Source organism: Carettochelys insculpta, chromosome 12 (genome assembly GCF_033958435.1).
Source record: "Carettochelys insculpta isolate YL-2023 chromosome 12, ASM3395843v1, whole genome shotgun sequence".
NCBI classification, from domain to species: domain Eukaryota; kingdom Metazoa; phylum Chordata; order Testudines; family Carettochelyidae; genus Carettochelys; species Carettochelys insculpta.
Genome location: NC_134148.1, coordinates 44232842 through 44250058, shown reverse-complemented (window position 1 = coordinate 44250058; position 17217 = coordinate 44232842). Strand labels below are relative to the sequence as shown.

Genomic DNA, 17217 nt, shown 5'->3' with positions numbered 1-17217 from the left:
TACACAATTCATGCCCTGCTGCAGATTTTTTTCTCTGATGGTGTTGCACTGCAGATACACTTTCAGCCACCAGGGATGGCTGTGGAGCCAGAAGAGAGCACTGCTAGCAGGGGGGAGGAGACAGAGGCAACAGATGGAAAGAGGAAGCCACACATGGCTGCTGGGAGGTTGTCACAGACCGGACTTCAAAAGGACTAGTGCGGGAGACAAGACTGGAGCCTGGGCTTGGGAGCTAGCATGCTGACAGCAGCGAGGGGATGAATGGGAGGGGGTGCAGGGTCACATGGAGCCAAGGAGTTCAGGGACACATGGAGATGGGGCAGACATCCCTGACTGAATGGAAATAGCTGCTGGTCAGCCAGTGTCTGCATGGGGAAGGCTTCCCAGCTAAATAACAATCCCCCCCACAAAACCAGTTCCATACCTGCCACCCACACCCAACAGCCTTTCAGGATCACTCCCAAACTCTTTCCTTCTCCCTCAGCTCCTCCATTGCCCCTGACTTGCCAAGCATTTGCACTGCTTCTGTGGGGAGAGGGAATTGCATTTCGCTATTGTATTTTAAATTATTTATTATTCAGAATTCTGCATTAATGTGGCTAAAAAGGAACCTTTTTGTTGTCTATATTACTACAGGTATTTAGAAATATATTACCAAAATTGAAGCGGGTGTGATTCTATTGTGTTAATTTGACAAATAAAATATGCAGAATTTTAAAATACTGTGCACAGAATCTTTATTTCTTTGGTACAGAATTCCCCCAGCAGTATACAATGCTCTCGGTTGCTAACTATCTAGCTACCTATGGTATTTATGATCTGTCACACCAGGATATAATCTGTGATAAAAAACATTGGTAGCAATGTAAACTTCGATCTCACCATGCAAATTACCTTAATATTTAAAGATCTCCTTTGTATTTTTGCTCACTCGGGAGCATGTTATGATCTCATTGAGCATCAATCAGGGAAATTTAGGGCAACTGCAAGCAGGCATTCCTATTATTGCTGTCATTGCATTGCTTTACAGAGCAAAGTTTAATGAGCTTTGAGGAGGAAATATGTTCTGGCTATTGTAATTTTGCATGAGGAACCAAATGGTTCTCCTGCTGGCTTCATAAATCTGCCTTGGCTGTTGGTTATCCTGACATAGAAGATGTGAAGAGGTGGGGAGAAACCCCAGAGCTTTCTGAAGCTTCTGGCAGATACTAGATGTGAAGAACACTGATACAGAACACTCATCTAGCACTCCTGCCTTTGGATTGCACGATAGCTGGACTCAGCTCTCACCTGCAGCACCCACCCTTGGAGGAGAAGGTTGGCATGGGGGCTGGGGGGGTTCCCAGTGGAGAACAGTGCTTGCTACATGCCAGCCTTTGCTTAGAGTGGCTTGAAGCCTGGCAGGCTGCCTGTGCATTATTCTGCAGAGGCTGCTTCAGCAATATTCCCAGCCCTTTTCCATTCTTTAGGAGGGGGAGGAAGGTGCCGTGTGATTCATGTCCACAGCTGGGCCCTCAAAGCCTTTGCCCCTTTCTCTTTTGCAATGACCATGTCCTAGAGCCCTATCCAACCCTTCTTGCCCCATGAGTGTTTCATGAGGTTGACTAATAAATGATCCTCATGGAAAGAGGTTCACCAAGGCAAAGCCAGAGGCTTGGGGAACACCACAATCTGGACAGGCTCATTCTGGGAAGGGAAGCATTTCTTTCCATATTTTAAATTCTGTAACAGAGAGATAGCCACTCTAGTCTGTATACTATCAAAACAAAAAAGCAGCCCAGTAGCACTTTAAAGACTAACAAAATAATTTATTAGGTGATGAGCTTTCATGGGACAGACCCACTACTTCAGATCATAGCCATACCAGAACAGACTCAATATTTAAGGCACAGAGAACCAAAAATAGTAATCAAGGTTGACAAATCAGAAAAATACTATCAAGGTGAGCAAATCAGAGAGTAGAGGGGCAGAAGGGGCAGGGGAGCTAAGAATTAGATAAAGCCAAGTATGCATAAGAGCTCCTATAGGCTACGTCTACACGTGAAGCCTACTTCGAAGTAGCTTATTTCGATGTAGCGACATCGAAATAGACTATTTCGATGAATAACGTCTACACGTCCTCCAGGGCTGGCAACGTCGATGTGCAACTTCGACGTTGCACAGCACCACATCGAAATAGGTGCAGCGAGGGAATGTCTACACGCCAAAGTAGCACACATTGAAATAAGGGTGCCAGGCACAGCTGCAGACAGGGTCACAGGGCGGACTCAACAGCAAGCCGCTCCCTTAAAGGGCCCCTCCCAGACACACTTGCACTAAACAACACAAGATCCACAGAGCCAACAACTGGTTGCAGACCCTGTGCATGCAGCATGGATCCCCAGCTGCCGCAGCAGCAGCCAGAAGCCCTGGGCTAAGGGCTGCTGCACACGGTGACCATAGAGCCCCGCAGGGGCTGGAGAGAGAGCATCTCTCAACCCCTCAGCTGATGGCCGCCATGGCGGACCCCACAATTTCGATGTTGCGGGACGCGCAACGACTACACGGTCCCTACTTCGACGTTGAACGTCGAAGTAGGGCGCTATTCCTATCCCCTCATGGGGTTAGCGGCTTCGACGTCTCGCCGCCTAACGTCAATGTTAACTTCGAAATAGCGCCCGACATGTGTAGCCGTGACGGGCGCTATTTCGAAGTTAGTGCCGCTACTTCGAAGTAGCGTGCACGTGTAGACATGGCTATAATGACCTAGAAAATTCCCATTCTGGTTCAAACCATGTGTTAATGTATCAAATTTGAAAATGAAACAGAGTTCTGCAGCCTCTCTTTCCAAACTGTTGTGGAAATTCCTCTTCAGTAAGACGCCAACTTTGTTAATGACCTGAAAGGAGAGGCTGCTGAACTCTCTTTTATATTCAAATTTGACACATTAACATGTAGTTTGAACAGGGATGGGAATTTTCTAGGTCATTATAGGAGCTCTTATGCATACTTGGCTTTATCTAATTCTTGACTTCCCCATGCCCCTGCTGCCCCTCTACTCTCTGATTTGCTCACCTTGACAGTATTTTTCTGATTTGTCAACCTTGATTACTATTTTTGGTTCTCTGTGCCTTAAATATTGAGTCTGTTCTGATATGGCTATGGTCTGAAGAAGTGGGTCTGTCCTGTGAAAGCTCACCTAATAAATTACTTTGTTAGCCTTTAAAGTGCTACTGGACCGCTTTTTTTAAAAAAAAAATTCTGTGTGTGTGAGAGACAGAGCGAGAGAGAGTCCCTTTGTGTACAACCATGTGTTCAGGGAAGTGTGTGTGTGCATATGACCACATGTTGGTTGAGTGCATCTGGGTCAGAGTGTGTGTATGTGAGTGTATCCATTTGTTGGTGTGAACTGTTCTCTAATATGTTCAATGCCTTGCCTGTATCATATTTAGTGGTAACTCTGGGAATCTACAGGCCTGTATCCTGTAAGACATTGGCTTCATCAGTTAGCCTTGAGTCCTATGAACTTTGGCCTAGATAAATGACCCAATGTCACCCCTACATTTTGGAGAACTGGGAGAAAAATATGAGGGGGGAATTCTGGCCAGAACACCATCCACCAACCACCGAAACAAGAACTAACATCAGCTTTTGGAAAGAAAATCCAACCACACAAGTGTGATGGCAATGAATTGATGTACAGGTTGAACCTTTCTCATTCAGGCCCCTGGGGACCTGGACAGTAGTGGATGAGAGAATTTGGTGGCCAACAGGAGGTCAATATTGTCTAGCACATGACCAACACTTCCACTGCTGACTGGGCTCTTAGAAGACATTTGGGGTAAATTACAGCTAAATAACAGCACAAAACACTGACAGCCAGTATTGGTGACTGACTAAATAGGAGGATCGGAAAAGCGGCCACAACTCTGTCCAGACTCAGCAAGAGAGTGTGGAATAACAACAAGCTGTACACTCACACCAAAATGCAAGTCTACAGAGCCTGCATCCTCAGCACCCTCCTTTATGGCAGCGAGACTTGGACCCTGTATGCCCGCCAGGAAAAGAGGCTGAACGTCTTCCACTTGCGCTGCCTCAGGCGCATCCTTGGAATATCATAGAAGGACAGAGTGACCAACACCGCCGTCCTCGAGCAAGCTGGACTCCCAGCCATGCACACCCTCCTCAGGCAGCGTTGGCTCTGCTGGCTTGGCCACATCCACAGGATGAATGATGGAAGGATTCCAAAAGACATCCTGTATGGTGAGCTAGCCTCTGGCAAAAGACCTCCCGGATGCCCCCAGTTATGCTACAAAGATGTCTGCAAGAGAGACCTCAGAGAGGTAGACATCGAGCTGGACAACTGGGAAGAACTAGCAGACGCCCACAGCAGATGGAGGCAGGGGTTACACAAGGGCCTTCAGAAGGGTGAGATGAGGATCAGACAGCTAGCAGAGGAGAAGCGAGCACACAGAAAGCACACTAAGGACTTGCCGGACACCCACCACATCTGCAAGAGATGCAGCAAGGACTGTCACTCTCATGTGAGTCTTCATAGTCACAGTAGATGCTGTAAATGAAGTCCTCAATTGAAACTATAAAGGGCGCGATCCATAGTCCATGCAGACTGAAGGATGCCTACTACTACTAAACAAACTTTATGGGAAACTTGGCCACACCCACGATAAGTGGTCATATGGCTAACTAAAATCACGCTGGATTATGGAGTTTGCCAGATCAGAGAATTCTGGATTAGAGAGGTTCAGCCTCTGTACGATAATAAGTTGCAATTATTAATATACGAACCTAGACAAGGAAGACAACTCAACATTACTAGACTGATGAAGTACAAATAAGGAAGGGGGAAGTACCCCGACTGCATGTGCATTAGATAGAGCAGCCTCAGTGTGACATACTGTAAAAGTCACACCCCAGCCCAGGGGTGGTGAGAGGAGGAGAGCTAGTCCTTGGAAGGGGCAGAAGATGGCCATTGGTGAGGATGAGGAAGGTGACAGTGATGAGGAAGATGACTGGTTAATGTGCAGGTTGTTCAGTAAGGGATGGGGCAAGCTCCCATAGTGTGTTTGTTGCATCTGGGCACATGGAGAAGTCCAACTACACAGTAATCTTAATAATTCTGGTTGTGTTATTGAAGCAAGAAACTGTCACCCTGAAAAACGATAACTGGGAATGCTTAGGTCACCAATCTAATTAATACATAAGCTGTCAATCAGGCTACAGAGCCAGTGTTGGGGGGGATGTGTGTGTGCATGTGTGTGGGCATCCATTTGGTCTGTCACTGTGTGTAGGGGCAGTGTGTGTGGATGTAGATGTGCCCATTTGGTACGTGAGCCTGTGGTAGGAGCAGAGAGAGAGCGAGAAAGAGCGAGAGAGAGAGAGAGAGAGAGAGAGAGCGAGAGAGAGAGAGAGAGAGAGAGAGAGAGAGAGAGAGAGAGAGAGTGTGTGTGTGTGTGTGTGTGTGTGTGTGTGTGTGTGTGTGTGTGTGTGTGTGTGTGTGTGTGTGTGTGTGTGTGTGTGTGTGTGTGTGTAAGGTGACCATCCATCCTGTTTTGGGTGGGACAGCCCCATATTAGTGATGCCATCCTGGCATCCCAATTTATTTTGCCAAAAGGCTAATTGGCCCTTATTCCACCTTTCCCCACAGCCGGGGAGCTGGAAGCCGGACTGGCATGGTGGTACAGCTGCCACCTGGCTTCCCACAGATGGGGAAAGCCAGGGGCTTCGCTTGACAGGACAGCAGCCCTGTTCCCAGCACCCCAAGTCATGGGGCAGCTGAGAGCCACAGCTGCCCCTTGCAGCGGGGGACCACCCCCATCCCCCAGCAGGGTGGCAGCCCTCAAGGGCAGCCACTGTCCTACTCCAATAGAAAGTGACCATCTGTCCTGTTTTGGCCAGGACAACATCATTCCACACCCTCCACCATCCCATATTTGGCCAGGGAAGATATGGTCACCCTATGTACCAGGGTAGCATGTGTCTGTGTGTGTGTCCCTTTGGTGTGAGAGCCTGTGTGGGGGCAGAGTGGGTGTGTCTGTGTGTGTGTCCCTTTGGTGTGAGAGCCTGTGTGGGGGCAGAGTGGGTGTGTTCATTTGGTGCATGAGTCTGTGTGGGGACTGTGTGTGTGTCCAGTTGGTGTGAGAGCCCATGCTGGGGAGGTGTGTGTATGTGTGATGTGTGTGTCTATGTGGTGTGAGAGCCTGCCTAGAGGCAATGTGTGGTGTGTGTGTGTGTCCATTCTGTGTGAGAGCCCGTGTGTCTGGGACAGTGTGTGTGTGTGTCCATCTGGTGTGAGTGTCTCTGCTGGTGCAGTGTGTGGCTGGGACAGTATGCATGTCCTTTCCGTGTGAGGGCGTGCGTGCTGGCAGTGTGTGTGAGTGCTGTGTGTGTGTGTCTATTTGTGTAAGAACCCATGTGGGGGCAGCGTGTGTGTGTGGTGTGTGTGTGTGTCCGTTTGCTGTGAGTCCGTGCCAGGCGGTGTGTGGTGGGGCGGTGTATGTGGTGTGTGTGTGTGTCCATTTGCTGTGAGTCCGTGCCAGGCGGTGTGTGGCAGGGTGGTGTATGTGGTGTGTGTGTGTGTCCATTTGGTGTGAGTCCGTGCCAGGCGGTGTGTGGTGGGGCAGTGTGTGTGGTGTGTGTGTGTCCACTTGGTGTGAGTCCATGCCAGGCGGTGTGTGGCCGGGCGGCGTATGTGGTGTGTGTGTGTGTCCATGTGGTGTGAGTCCGTGCCGGGCGGTGTGTGGTGGGGCGGTGTATGTGGTGTGTGTGTGTGTCCATTTGGTGTGAGTCCGTGCCAGGAGGTGTGTGGCCAGGGCAGTGTGTGTGGTGCGTGTGTGTGTCCATTTGGTGTGAGTCCATGCCAGGCGGTGTGTGGTGGGGCGGTGTATGTGGTGTGTGTGTGTGTCCATTTGGTGTGAGTCCGTGCTAGGTGGTGTGTGGCCGGAGCAGTGTATGTGGTGTGTGTGTCCATTTGGTGTGAGTCCGTGCTAGGCGGTGTGTGGCTGGAGCAGTGTATGTGGTGTGTGTGTGTCCATGTGGTGTGAGCCCGTGCTAGGCAGCGTGCAGCCGGGCGGTGTATGTGGTGTGCGTGTGTGTGTGTCTGTGTGGTGTGAATCCGTGCCAGGTGGTGTGTGGCCGGGGCAGTGTATGTGGTGTGTGTGTGTCCATGTGGTGTGAGCCCGTGCTAGGCAGCGTGCGGCCGGGCGGTGTATGTGGTGTGCGTGTGTGTGTGTCCGTGTGGTGTGAGTCCATGCCAGGCGGTGTGTGGTGGGGTGGTGTGTTGTGTGTGTGTGTCCATGTGGTGTGAGTCCGTGCCAGGCGGTTTGCGGTGGGGCGGTGTATGTGGTGTGTGTGTGTGTCCATTTGGTGTGATTCCGTGCCAGGCGGTGTGTGTCGGGGTGGTGTGTGTGCTGTGTGTGTGTGTGTCCATTTGGTGTGATTCCGTGCCAGGCGGTGTGTGTCGGGGCGGTGTGTGTTTGTCCATTTGGTGTGAGTCCGTGCCAGGCGGTGTGTGGTGGGGCGGTGTATGTGGTGTGTGTGTGTGTCCATTTGGTGTGAGTCCGTGCCAGGCGGTGTGTGGCCGGGCGGTGTATGTGGTGTGTGTGTGTGTCCATGTGGTGTGAGTCCGTGCTGGGCGGTGTGCGGCCGGGCGGTGTATGTCGTGTGTGTGTGTGTCCATTGGGTGTGAGTCCGTGCCAGGCGGTGTGTGGCGGGGAGGTATGTGTGGTGTGTGTGTGTGTGTCCATTGGGTGTGTGTCCGTGCTGGGCAGTGTGTGGAGGGGTGGTGTGTGTGTGTGTGTCCGTTTCGTGTGAGCGCCAGTGCCGGGGACACCGAGCCCCAGGGCAGCCTCCCGCCGCCCTTGTCCGGCCCCAGGCGCCCGGCGGGGAGCAGCCCCCCTGAGGAGGCGCCGGGAGCCGCTGGGCGCTCAGCACCTCGGACAGCTCCGTGCGCCCCGGGCCAGCGCGCCCTCCGTGCCCGGAGCCTTGGCACCTGCGGCCAATGCCCGGGGCCAGGCGGCTGCCGCGGGGCGCACGGAGCTGATACAAGCGGGCCCCGGCACGTCGCCCCTCTCCCGGAGGGACCCAGATGCGCCCCCGGCCGCACCCGCCCGAGCTGCGCCCCGCTCGCTGCCTCCACCTGGGCCATGTTCTCTGCCCACGGCGGGCTGCGCGGCTGGAGCCGGGGCCGGGCAACGCCTCGGCCTGGCAGCGGCCGCCCTTCCGTCCGCGGGAGGAGCTGGCGGTGCCCGCCCGCTGCGCGTCCTGAGCGCCACCGCCTACCCGGTCGTGTGCGCCCTGGGCGCGGCGGGCAACCGGCTGCTGCTGCTGCGGGGCTCTGGCCTGGAGGCCTTGGTGCGGGGCCTTCCCGCTGGCAGGAGACGGGGCGACACTTACCCGCGCCCCGCGGGCTGCGGCTGCTCGGACTGGGGCCGAAGGGCGCTTACGCTGGCGCGGACCTGGCCCGGGTCCCGCGTTCCCAGCGGCCGGCGGTGCACAGCTGGGCGCCTGCAGCTTGCGAGCCCCGCGGCGTGACTGCAACCGCCGGGGCGGGACAAAGAGCCCGAGAAGGGAACTCAGGCAGTGGGGACTCGCGGCCGGGGGAGGGGGCGGGGGGCAGAGCGGCTGGAGGGGGCCTGAGGGGCACCCCATTAAACTGCTGGCGGGGGTGGGCGGGGGTAGGCGCACCTCCGCCCTGCCACCTGTGAACTCCCCCCGCTGCAGGGCGAGTCCTTCCACTTCTAGCCAAGAGTGCGGGAGAGGTCCCGGGACCCCGCCTTTGGTACCGTAGGCATGTGACAGGCACCAGCCCGTTCCCAGCGGCAGCTGCCTCAGCTCCAACGCCAGGCGAAGCGGGGCGAGTCAGCCCCCTGCAGGTGTGGGAAACCAGCCAGGAGGGGATGGCCCCCTGCCCTGGGTGCATGGCCCTCTTTGCTTTGCTCTGTCATCCCCCGTCCCAAAGCCAAACGTGGGGTTTCAGGCACCGGTGCCATTTCGCCCTCTGTGGCAAGCTGGGAACAGCAGCAAGGGAGAAGTTTGCTCTTTATTATTATACAGTTGTTATTTATCCGTAGTACTGGGGCACGTAGGTACCCTGGGCCTGGCTGCTGGGGGCAGGGCAGGGCAGGACATGAACACAGGGCACAGGCAGTTCCTACGCCCCAGAGCTTCCCCAGGAGGTAAGCAGGCCCCAGGGTGTCAGGCAGCTCCGCCAGAGGCTTTCCTGGTTTGAAGAATTTTCTGTTATAAGATGATCTAGAAAGGTTTTGATTGGCCAGCGGGTGTACGAGGATGGCTCTGTATAATTTTATCACAGAAGGGAGGCAAAGTATGAACTATTTTGTGATTCGTTGTGCTTGACTGGTACAAAACCAGGACTGTGCTGTAAGTAGCCAGGCTCTTGTACCATTCTTACAACAGGCTGCTTCTCCAGCTAGCTAGGTAAGGCTCAGTATTAAACTGCCAATAAAAAGCTGCTTTTAAAAAACATCTGCTCCCCCAGTTGTTTGTTTTAGATCAGTGTGAGTTTATTTTATTAGTGGAATCCTGCCCCAGCCTGCACAGTCAACACAGCAGAAGGGGGGTTGCCAAGAAGCATCCTGTGTGTAGCTCATAGCCTGGAAGCTGAGCACTCAAGGCCAGGAGGGACTGCCAGTAGAGCCCTGCAAATCTGAGCTTCACTATATATCTACCCGCAGCTGAGCATGTACATGCGGATATCTGCAGCTCATTTTTGCAGATACAGATGTGGATATAAATTTTGTAGCCTCACCAGGCTCTGACTATTAGGCCATCTAGTTTGACCTCCTGGCTTTTACAGGCCACCTACAGCACCCAGCACCTGCATGTTAAGCCCAACAGCTGAAAGGAGACCAAAGTCTTACAAGCACAGGAGACTATCATCTGCCATAGGCTGAGGAAAATGAGGACCTGTGTCACACCAGTGCCTGAGTCCCCTGCAATGGCAGGGGATGTTTCAGAGCGTTACACTCAGGCCTGCTGCCAGCAATTCTGGGCCCCAGGACATAATGAACAATGGGCCCCCTGAAACCAGCCCACCTGACACATGGGCAGTGCTACTCCTGGGCTGCTGGCATGTTCCCTCTTGCTTTGTTCATCCATGTGAGCAATAGATTTTGTTATGCGCAGATGTGCCACCACTACAAACAAAAAACTACAGGTATTTTATATACATACATATATATATATATATATATATATATATATGTATGTGTATGGCTGTCAAGAGACTAAAATTAATTGTGATAATTCACATCATTTAAATATTGTGATTAATCATGTGATTAACCAGGCTGTTAAAAATAATATAACATCATTTATTTAAATATTTGCATGTTTTTGACATTTTCATATATATTGATTTCTATTATGATTCAATGCAAAATGTATGGTTCTCACTTTATATTTATATTGCAAACATTTGCACTGTGAAAACAAAATAGTGTTTTTCAATTTCCCCATTACAAGTGCTGTAGTGTAATATCTTTACCATGAAAGTTGAATGAATAATGTAGAATTATGTACAAAAGTGAATTAAAAGATAAAAACAGTGTAAAACTTTAGAGCCTACACATTTCCCAGCCATTTCAGTAACATGGCACACTTCAATGAGACAATTCCAGGGCACACACCACTTTCAGCAGAATTGATTGCTCATAAATGTCACATTTACTTACGTTTACTATGGTTACAATCTGAGAGAGGTTTGCAATATAATAGTGCATGCAACAAGCACAATAAGGATCAAATGGGATGTTGTGCAACTGAGTAACTGCTGAAATATTCAGTTATTTGCAGGCTCCCATTCCTGCCCGCCCACTGGAGCAAGGACATGGCATTTAAACTGCATCCCAGCTTCAAAAGGCTCCCGCCCTCCTTGCCACAGCAGCGAGGATGAGCAGGCTCCCTGCCAGCCTGTTCAGGCCAGGAAGCAGCATTTCAGTTGCCTCCCAGCGTGAACAGGCTTCTGCAGGGTCAGCATTTCCTCTCTCGGTGCCTCTGCAAAGAGCCACTGCAGCACAGGTCAATTCCCCATACCCCTGCCCACAACACACACAGTGGCTCTGCAAAGAGCCACAGCAAGGGGAAATTGCTGAAATTTCGCAGCACAATTGGACAGTTCTCATGACACACAAGTGTGCCATTGCACATTGTTTGAAAACCACTGGGCTACAAGTCCATTCAGTCCTACTTCTTGTTCAGCTAATCACTCAGACAAACAGGGCTGTGTTTTGTAGGACATAATGCTGTCTGCTTCTTGTTTACATGTTGCCTGAAAGTAAGAACAGGCATTCACATGGCACTGTCATAGCTAGCATCTCAAGATATTTACATACCAGATGCACTAAAGATTCATATGTCCCTTCATGCTTCAACTACCATTCCAGACAACATGCATCCATGCTAATAATGATGGGTTCTTCTCAATAATGATCCAGACCAATTCAGACCAATGCACATTTGTTTTTTGCCATTTGAGTAAGATGCCACCCACAGAAGATTGGTTTTCTTTTTTGATGGTTTGGGTTCTGTAGCTTCCACATCAGAACGTTGTTCTTTTAAGACATCTGAAAGCATGCTCCACACCTCATGTGTCTCAGACTTTGGAAGGCACTTCAGATTCTAAGCGTTGAATAGAACGCTGTAGCTGTCTTTAGAACTCTCACACTGGTAACTGCTTTGCATTTTGTCAAATCTGTGATAAAAGGATTCTTAAAATGAACAACATGTCCTTGGTCACATCTCAGACTACTATAACATGAAATATGTGGCAGAATGTGGGTAAAACAGAACAGGAGGCACATAGTTCTCTCACAGGGAGTTTAGTCACAAATATAATTAATGCCTTGGTGTTTTTAATGGGTGGCATCAGCATGGAATCAAGTCATCTGAAAGCAGTCTGAAGCACAAATGGACATATGAATGTTAGCATATACAGGATGTAAAAACCTCGCAAAGCTGGCTGCAAAAGTGGCATGCACACAGCTGGTCTTACTTTCAGGTGACAGTGTAAATAAGAAGTGGGCAGCATTACTTCCTGTGAATGTAACCAAACTTGTTTGGCTTACCAGTTGGCTGATCAAGAAGTGTGGACTTAGAGATGCTAAAGTTTTACATTCTTTTGTTTTTGAATGCAGTAATATATATATATATATCCGTAAGTAGCACTTTCATGATAAATATACCACACTATAATATTGTACTTGTATTTGGTGAATTGAAAAATGCTGATATTTTTATTTTAAAAGGTAAATATTTGTAATAAAACTAATCTAAAATGAGCACTGTACCTTTGTATTCTGTTGCAATTTAAGTCAATAAGATTTTAAAATGTAGAAAAAGATCCAAAGTGTTTAATGAATGTCAATTGGGATTTTAGTGTTTAACAATGTGATTAAAACTGAAATTAATCACATTTTTAGTTAAATGCATGAGTTCACTGCAATTAATTGATAGCTATATATATATATATATATATAAGATACCATATGGACAGTGTGTTTGCTGGCTGCTGAGGAAATGTCAGAGGTGTCAGAGCTATCTTTTAAAGACACTCACTGAAGTTTCTCCTGTTCTGTTCCTGAGCCCTGTGTCCCTCCCCTGCCTGTGGAAATAGGACTACAGGGTCAGGTGTGACATCTGCACCCCTTAATCTCTACTATGCATAGCAAGGAGGAGAATCCCAGGAGCACCGAACTACAGCAGGATGGAGGGGCATTGAGGGAAGGGCACCTGCTACTTTTGCTACTTAACTAGGAGGCATGTGAATCTCTCCTGTTACAGGCCCCCTCCGTGGAGATCACCTGTGCTGCTGGGCAATTCCCCCTTTTGCGCCCCCCCCCCTTTGGCAGGCCAGGGTACATGCTGATAATGTGACCCACACCCACACACTCCCCTTGCTAACACCTGGCCCGTGAAGAAGGATGCTCCAGCCATGCACCTGACAGAGGGAATGCTTGCTGCCTCCTCAGGGCCCAGGCTGCCCTCATCCAGCTGCAACTCAGCTCCTGCTATTCCTCATGCCTCAAGGGAGAAGACAGAACTTCCCTGCCAGAAAAAACGCTTCCCTGCCCTCTGCGAGCAGCTGGCTGAAGCCCTGAAGCACAAGTTTAGGAACATGGGGGCTAGCCAATTGAAGATTACCATAAGACCAGGCACTTGCACCTTTCCCTGGGTCTTTGCAGCAGGGACTGGATTTCTCTTGCTGCATAGCAGTGTGCTGCTTGGTGAAACCTAGGGGATTAGCTGGGGTGGAGAATGATTGTCCCTGACTCTCACCAACATAGGTTACTATAAACAAAAGCACCGGCCCTCAGCCAGTAAGAGTGTGCTGCGTCCACAGGAAAGGCCTGAATGAATTCAAAGAGAAATTCTTAAATATCTGAGGCCTAAAAAATGTAAATGAAAAGAAGTGCTGGGCTGCTCCCTGATGTCTGACACACACCAGCTCTTGGTTATTATCACAGTCTAGTTAGAAAGCATCTTTATTTGGAAGGCCCCCAAAACACTTTACAAAGTGATGCAGGAGTGGTACAGGGCTAGAGATGGTTTCACCCCCCACTGAAAAGCAATCACCTCTGGGGGGAGCATGTAGCTGTCTGGGGGTGTACAGCAACACATACAACATTTCACAGCACAGAGTAATAGCTTCTATGATGAGGTAACAGATCTGTGGACATGGGGAAGTCAGTGGATGTGATATACCTTGACTTCAGCTAAGCTTTTGATACGGCCTTCCACAACATTTTTGCCCGTACGTTAAGGAAATATGGATTGGATCCTTGGACTATAAGATGGAGAGAAAGCTGGCTTGACGGTCAGGCCAATTGGTCAATGGCTCAATATCTGGATGGCTGTCGGTTTCAAGCGGAATGCCACAAGGCTCGGTTCTGGAGCTGTCGTTCAACGTCTTTATTAATGACCTGAATGAGGGACTGGATTGCACCCTCAGCAAGTTTGCAGATGACACAAAACTAGGGGGAGAGGTACATACGTTGGAGGGTAGAGAGAGGATCCAGAGTGATCTGGATAAATTGGAGGACTGGGCCAAAAGAAATCTGATGCAGTTCAGGAAGGAGAAGTGGAGAGTCCTGCACCTGGGACGGAACAATCCCAAGCATTGTTACAGGCTGGGGACCGACTGGCTCATCAGCAGTAAGACAGAAAGGGACCTAGGAGTTCTGGTGGATGAAAGGCTGGATATGAGTAAACAGTGTGCCCTTGTACCCAAGAAGGCTAACGGCATACTAGGGTGCATTAGGAGGAGCATTTCGAGCAGATCTAGAGAAGTAGTTATTCCCCTCTATTTGGCACTGGTGAGGCCACATCTTGAATACTGTGTCCAGTTTGGGGACCCCCTAGTACAAAAAGGAGATGGATTTGCTGGAGCAGGTTCAGTGGAGGACAACAAAAATGATTGGGGGCTGGAGCACAAGACCTATGAAGAGAAGACTGAGGGGTGATTTAATAGCAGCCTTCAGCTTCCTGCAGGGGAGCTCTAAAGAGGAGGGTGAAAAACAATGTTCTCAGTGGTGTCAGATAGCAGAACAAGGAGCAATGGTCTGAAGTTACAGAGGGAGAGGTGTAGGTTGGATATTAGGAAAAACTACTTCACCAGGCGGGTGGTGAAGCATTGGAATGTGTTGCCTAGAGAGGTGGTGGATTCTCCATCCCTTGAGGTTTTTAAGTCCCAGCTGGACAAGGTCTTGTCTGGGATGACTTAGTGGGGGTTGATCCTGCTTGAAGCAGGGGCTGGACCAGATGACCTCTTGAGGTCCCTTCCCAGCCCTATGATTCTGTGATTCGATGACCCCCCTCTTCCACCCACAGCCGACTATTGCTGAAGTCTGCAGATCAGCCCCCTGGCTGGGTGAGCAGCTCGTACAGTCAGGCAGAGGAACATCCTGGCACAGGGCACACTGAGGAGGATTCCCTGCCCCCGGAAGGTGCCGCGCTCAGCACCAGCAAGCAGGGATGCGAGGGCAGGGGTGCTGTAGCCGGGAGGGAAACACAGGCTTTTCCACAGGATTGTGGGTTTGTGACTCCTCCACGTGCAGCCCCTGAGCCAGGCTCCCTGAGCGGCCCTCTGGGCTGGCTGGGCTCCGGTTCGCTGCGGGGGGGGGGGCTTTTGTGGCGGCGGCTGCAGGGCCTCAGCCTGGAGACCAGCAGCCCGCGGCGCAGGGAGAGAACTTGCCCGTTCCCAGCGCCGCTGTCTTCCCTTCATAGGCGGGCGTGAGTTTTCGGCCAGGCTCCTCCGTCCTGGTGCGCGTTGACAGCCCGGGCGCGGGGCGGCGGCAGCAGGTGAGCGCTGCAGTTAACAGGACCGGCTGAGCCGCCGCCCCAGGGCAGGGAGAAGTTATCCTGCAAGGCTGCCAGGCGCAACCTGCCCCCGCAGCGCCAGCGCCTGGGCGCGGGCCGCCAGAAGGGCCGTACACGTGTTGGCTGCGGGCGCAGCCGGGAGCCAATGGCCGTGACACCCCCGGACGAGGCGAAGCCCGGAAACGCGCGCGGGCAAAGCCACGTGGCAGAGACCGCTGGGGGGCGCCCGGTCCAGTCTCGCCGGGCCTGCGCGTCGGGCGCCCTTTGAAAGCGGCTGGGGGCGGGAGGGGGACGGGGCGCAGTCACTGAGCCCTGGGGCGGGCTGCACAGTCACATCACTTCGCCCCTGTGCCGGCTCAGACCAGCAGCGCCCGGGCCTCCGCTCCCGCTGTGGCCGCCCCCGGGGCTGGGCGGGTGCGCACCCGGGCAGGCGGATCAGCGCTCCGGCTGCCTGGCACCGCAGCGCGCCTCTGGCCCCGAGCGGCGCCGGGGGCGGGGTTTGCCCTGGCCCACGCGGGGGGGACTGCAACCTTCGGGTCCTCCGGCCCCAGCAGGGAAACGCGCGGCAGTCGGGCCCTGCACTGCTGCGGCGGCGCTGCGGGGCGCTCGGACCCAATGCGATCGAACCGCCCCTAGCGTTGGTAGCAGAGCCCTGGCGCAGTGCGCCCCCAGCTCAGGAGGCGGGTCCCTGTAGCGGGGGGCGACCTGCGCTGGCTGGGACAGTCGCCCCCCGGCCCGCTCGCGCAGCCGCGGGGCGCTGCCAGCCACGAGAGCGGGTTCACGTGGCGCGGTGCCCGAGCCCCAAGCACCGAACTGCAGCAGCAGCGAGCGGGCAAAGCTCCCGGCGGGGGGCTGCCCTGTGAATGCAGCGGCAGGGCACGCCCAGCGTAGCTCAGCTGCAGGGAGGAGCTGCCCGTTTGCACAGCGCCCGGCTAGCTCAGTCGGTAGAGCATGGGACTCTTAATCCCAGGGTCGTGGGTTCGAGCCCCACGTTGGGCGTATGATCTTTTTCCCTTTAAAGACGTTTTTAAAGGCTGCCCTGGGATTGCTTGGCCCGCGGCCTGAGCTTCATAGTAAGGCCGAAGTGTGACCCGCCGCCAGCGGCCAGGGAAGGGCTGCTGGAAGACAGGCGAGGTGTGCTGCGGGGCGGGCACGCTGGGTACCAGGCGGCAAAGGCAGGAAGCGCAGCAGGAGAGGAAGGGGCCCGTCGCATGACTAGCTGGGCACCGTGCAATGCCGTAAGCCCCGTGCACAGGGCACACCGTGCATACAGCCCGGCGGGAGGGGGGCACTGGCAGCCCCGTGCACAGGGCACACCGTGCATACAGACGGGGGGCACTAGCAGCCCCGTGCACAGGGCACACCGTGCTACAGCCCGGCGGGAGGGGAGCACTGGCAGCCCCGTGCACAGGGCACACCGTGCATACAGACGGGGGGCACTAGCAGCCCCGTGCACAGGGCACACCGTGCTACAGCCCGGCTGGAGGGGGGCACTGGCAGCCCCGTGCACAGGGCACACCGTGCTACAGCCCGGCGGGAGGGGAGCACTAGTCGCCCCGTGCACAGGGCACACCGTGCATACAGACGGGGGGCACTGGCAGCCCCGTGCACAGGGCACACCGTGCATACAGACGGGGGCACTGACAGCCCCGTGCACATGGCACACCGTGCTACAGCCCGGCGGGGGGGGGGGGGCACTGGCAGCTCGGCCGGGCGGAGGGACACCTGGCCATGGGACCCCTGTCCGGAGAGTCCCTGCTGGGCCAGGCCAGCGGCAGCCCGAGGGCAGTGCGGACGCCCCCGCTCTCCGCTGCCTCCCCCCCGCCACACCACAGGACTACAAGTCCTAGCATGCCGGGGGGCGCGCATGCGCCGGAGAGGAGG

The 17217-nt window shown here is 53.1% G+C and overlaps 1 non-coding gene across 1 annotated transcript; it reads left to right on the top strand.

The window, feature by feature from the left end:
* The first annotated feature begins 16259 nt into the window (after window positions 1-16259).
* Window positions 16260-16332, top strand: TRNAK-CUU (transfer RNA lysine (anticodon CUU)). The gene has a single exon. It is a non-coding gene; the product is annotated as a tRNA-Lys (tRNA).
* The last annotated feature ends 885 nt before the right edge of the window (window positions 16333-17217 follow it).